This window comes from Branchiostoma belcheri, unplaced genomic scaffold (genome assembly GCF_001625305.1).
Source record: "Branchiostoma belcheri isolate BF01 breed outbred unplaced genomic scaffold, Haploidv18h27 scaffold118, whole genome shotgun sequence".
NCBI classification, from domain to species: Eukaryota; Metazoa; Chordata; class Leptocardii; order Amphioxiformes; family Branchiostomatidae; genus Branchiostoma; species Branchiostoma belcheri.
Genome location: NW_017802580.1, coordinates 721,369 through 726,882, shown reverse-complemented (window position 1 = coordinate 726,882; position 5,514 = coordinate 721,369).

Genomic DNA, 5,514 nt, shown 5'->3' with positions numbered 1-5,514 from the left:
CAGCTCATTGAAGAGAATGATTTGGATGACAATCCCGGAGCTACTGACTGCTGCAGCACACAGGAAAACTACCCTGTCACCCCGACGACCCGGTCCTTTGATGGACAAGGTAGGTAGGTAGGTAGATATCCAAGTCCGGAACTTTGGCAAAATATTGGTTTGCTGGCTTGATAAATTACTACTACATGGCTAAACAAATATGAGTGAAAATATATCTCCAAAATGCCATTTACTTTTATTGTAACAATAAGAATGAGCTTAAAATGCCATCAAAATTTTGAAAAAAATCGGGCATAGGTTCCCCGGCTGACCCCTAACCGGGGGCCCACGGTGCCTCAAGTTCAACAAGTGAAAAAAATACACAGTGGTATTTTCAACTTGGAACAAGGCAAACAACAATTTACATGTCAAGTACCACAGAAATAAACAACTCTTAAACTATAACATAATCAGTGATGAGTACTAGAAGTACACATATTGCATTTAAACTACATAATTTTGCTGGTATGGGCTTGAGAAAAAAAATTGGTATTATTTGTAATAAAAGCACATATAATTTCCTTAGACCTCGCCCCCTCCCCCCATCCAGTGTTTACAAACTCACAAAATACACAAAAACACATTTTACCTGGAAATTCTTGCTCCATAGCGTCAAATAGGGCGTATTTGTGCCGCTCCATTCACGTATTTGCTGTTCCTGACGAACGCCCGGGCGCCCGAGCGGGCCGTATTTCCCGCGGCAGCGCTCTGTTTACCATGACTTCATCAGTAAATCTAGCGTTGCGCTTTGCCAAGGTGCATTCGAGAAAACTACCTATTACATCAGCGGAAAGCCCTGTTTTTTGTTGTCATTTTGACACTGGTGACAAAATGGGAAAATAAAATTTAGGTGGTCAAATTGATGTTTAAAGATCGACAAATCGTTAAAAATGGACGTTTAGCCCCCCGAAAATAAAATTTTCCCGATGTTCCTGGCACTATTTTTAAGCTCGGAATCTGCGCTTTCGAATGGGGCTACTTTCATTCTGATGCGGTCTATGACGGCGAGGCGCAAGCGCACTAAAGTCAGGGTGATTTCGCAATAGCGAGAGAAACAAAATGGCCGCGTTTCGGGCGCTCGGCTCACGACGCGCCGTTTTTGATCGGCAAATTTCTGGCGTTTGCAACATTTTACAACCTAAATAAATACACCACAGGAAAGGGGAAGTTATATTCTTTATTTCTACCGAATTTCAGATCATTTGGTTGTAAACCAGGGCTCAGGATACAAAAAATCCATTTTTGGCGAAAAATGCCCCAAAAAACCTTCATAAAAAGTTTTCAAAGGCATGTATCAAAAAAATGAAAAAAAAACGCCTGGGGGTATTGGCCCACTCTACCTCCATGCCAAATTTCAAGTCATTTGGCTGAATGATGGCGGAGTTGAATCCCTTTGACTGTTTGGCAGGAGGAGGAGAAGGAGAAGGAGAAGAAACATGAGAGAACACAATATATTTCATCCATACCATGGTATGGACTGAAATATAATTAGAACATCGACGTCTAGATCCCAACTCATAGTTCCCAAAGATGTGATCTACAGAATATAAATTCTTTGCAACGAACACTGATTAGTGCTTGTAATTCAATCACAATTTTGTAATTACACCTAAAAAGTATAGGTTCGATTCAAGATATTCCTGCTAAAGCAGCGATGTAAACGCTAAGAAATGTATGGTCATAGTCCATTTACATAATTTGAGAGAAGATGCTAGAATGGACTGTTATTTGAGATCAGAAGCAAGGAATCGAACCATGACCTTTAGTATTTTGGAAATATAGTGATATAGCGCCATTGGTTGCTCACATTAACCGGCCCTCCCTTCCAACAGCAACAAACTGTGGGTCTTTTAATATTAGCAACGGTGTCAATATATTCTCCTTCAGCTGTGAACATCTCTACCCGATTGTTGCCATTATCGGCCACAATAATGCGACCCAAACTGTCCACAGATATACCCATAGGGGATTTGAGGTGGTTGTGACCAAATGAGCAGATGTATGTTCCATTCTTGTCGTACTTCTAAACATTATTGTTTTTTCTTACGTCACGTGATGAGATATTACCTTTCTTGTCCGCTATGACAGACGAAGGCCGTTTTAGCCACTTTAGTTCTGTCTTCCTGAATGGCTGTACTGTGCATAGATCTCTCTTAAACCAGCCAGCTGTCACATTCTTCACATATTGACCTGTTATCATTATGATGCTGTCAGAATTTGTGTCCAAGGCAATCCTGTTGACATGCCGTAATGCACACCTTGTCCTGGCCAGAACACGACCCTCTCTGTTGTAGTGGTTAACGGTTTGATAATCATTCTCTGGGGACCTTTATACCGAGTACCTGTCAAAAGGATCCAAAGCGTATCATTCCGGTCTATGGCAATAGCCTGTGGTTTCAAGTTCGTGTAAAATCTGCGGAGGAAAACGCCCTCCATGCTAAAGACCTGGATTCGTTTGTTCCAAAAGTCACACACAAATATCTCGTTACTGGCCGAAACGGCCATTTCATCCACACGGCTAACCGTTCCGAAGCCTGTCCGATTGTCTTTTCCACCAAGTGTGATGATTGTACCAATGTCAGTCAGCGGAGTCACCAAACCTGTAGCTAGGCAAAGCATACATAAACAAGATGTTGATAATCATGAAAGTTCATCTGTGTTGGTAGTAACCATAGTAAAACGTTAAACTTGATTCCAACACACAATTTACAGGGATTATTGATCAATTGCTTACGTCACGTATCAGTAAAGTCTCGTGTAAATAAGGTCACGTGTTTGTAAACCGCAACTCTCACGAGATCACGTTGTGAAGTGATTGGTCATTAATTATCCTGAGGAAGGCGACAGTGGTCGCTGAAAATTTGATCCCTGTAAATTGTGTGTTGGAATAAAGTTTTACTGAGAGGTTAATAACTTCATACCTTCGTCATGTAAGAAACGTGCCGGTGTAAATAGTTTGACTTTTATTTTGCTGGTATGTGAACAAAAGGATGTTTGTGATATATAAGTCGTAGTACAGAAACACACGTCACACGAGTACGGAAATTTTCCGACATAGTCACGAAGCTTGTCATTGTCATCACTACTAGGTGTATCTCTGTACATGTATGGTGTACCTAAACACATAACCTTCTTACGAAGGTATCAAGGCTTGTAATGAATTTTTTTAGGTTCTCCCGGAGGTAAGAATTATGCAAATAGGGAAAGAACATGAGTGGTACAGGTAAAGAAAGATTGGCAAACCTGATACTATGAATGCCACAGTGCATGTATCCAGAAACATGATATAATGTTTTTAACGGATTAAAACAAAATAAACATTATTTGTTATTATAACACGCGAAACAATTCCTTTCGTCACCATTATTCTGTAGGTTATATTCAAGAAGTAGATACATGTAATAATATGATGGTAATGGATGAGTAATACTACCATTAGTACCATTATGAAAAAATTAAACTGTTCTCCAACTCAAAATTTGACTCACCAGGAATTTTCGACTGAATCACTCAGTCTTCCTCAGCTATCTGACCTAAATGCTGTGGACACGTGATTTTTCCCACGTGTGACGTCAGCAAAGGGTCAAAGGTTGTCTGAAGTCGATATCGCCCCCCGTCGTGGTTGAGCAATGGCTGATGTATATGGCCTCTTTTATGCCTCTCTTGAAGTAATCCTGTTCGGTATCCAAGATTCTGACCCCCTCCAGATCCACTGTGTGTCCCGGTTATTCTACATCAGGGCACTTCAACCATCGCTTAACCGGGACGGCGGGCGATATCGACTTCAGACAACCTTTGACTCTTTGCTGACGTCACACGTGGGAAAAATCACGTGTCCACAGCATTTGGGTCGGATAGCTGAGGAAGACTGAGTGATTCAGTCAAAAATTCCTGGTGAGTTAAATTTTGAGTTGGAGAACAGTTTAAGTTTTCATAATGTAATTTGCCAACAAAGATGAACTTTTATGCTACCATTAGTACCATTTATGTCTCTAAGACTAGTTATGTTGGTACCATTATTGCTCCCAGGGATGGTTGGGGTGGTATCATCAGGTTCTGTCATCACTTTGAAGGTAGTACTCCAGTTTGTTGAACCTTGCATTGGGAAAACCTGCGCATAACAATAAAAGTAACATTACATGAATTTTACCTTCTACAAGAAGGTTATGTTATGGTGTCCGGACTTGGGTCTGTATGTATGTTGGTCAACAGCATAACTCGAGAAGCTTCGTGATATTTGGTTAGTAAGTAGCGGTTGTCGAAACGAAGGTCAAGTTCGAAAACGGTTCACTGGTGTTTTCTTACGGTACTACAGCGGCCTGCTTAAGTATGTGTTTGTATGTCGAGAACATAAGTCAAGAAACTTTGAATAGCTGTACATGATATTTAGTGGATGGGTAGGGGTCACAAAGATAAAGGTCAAGATGATAATAGTCTTCTGGATGTACGATGTTTATTTTCGGTGCAATTGTTTTTTCGTCGACTGAAGGAAAGAGGGAATGGGAAACGGTATAATAACCGACTGACATTTAGGTCAGATGAAGTGATTGAAGTAGAATTAAAAATCTGAATGGTCTCTCTACAGGTTGGTAAGAATGGTGAAAGTAGCCACTAACCAAATGTGCATGAGAGTTAAATATAAATAGAACCAGTGGGAAATTTACAATGACAATTTAATATTAACTGAAAAACACACAAAAAGAGAAGTAGTCATTCTTGATATCTGTTCATCACTATACTGCATTTGGAAATCTGTATCTGTATCTGTATCTGTATCTGTATAGCCGGTATAAGCGCCTTTCGGCGTAACACACCAGCTTCGCAGGCACGCGGCGCGGCGGCAGCTGGCTATATTACACCGATCGACTTGTTACACCTAACCCTTGAACTTCTAGCTCTAGACATTGTTTAAAGCTATCTATTGACAATGCCCCTACTGTACTTGGTGACAGTGAGTTCCACTCTGCGATAGCTCTAGGAAAGAATGAATTCTTGAACACCTCAATCCTTGGTTGATAACTCTGGTACTTGAATGCGTGGCTATTTCTTGTTCTCTTCTGGGCTGGTATTAGGTACTTAGTAGTTGGGACATCCACCAGTTTATTAGTCATTTTGTACATCATGCATAGTCTAGACATCTTTCTTCTGTCTTCCAGTGAGGTCCACTGTAGGTTTCTTTTCATTTCCGTGACTCTAGCACCTCTTACATAGTTGTTCATACAGAATCTTGCAGCTTGATTCTGTACCCTTTCCAATTTGTCTTTGTCTTTCTTTGTATATGGATCCCATACTGTCGCAGCGTATTCTAGGTTCGGTCTTACAAGTGACGTGTATGCAAGTGATTTTACTCTAGTTGGACATGCCCACAGATTACGTTTAATCACTCCCAATGTCTGTTTCGCCTTAGTTGTGATATTATTAACATGTGCACCCCACTTCAGTCCGCTTGTCAGCGTGACGCCCAGATACGGATGG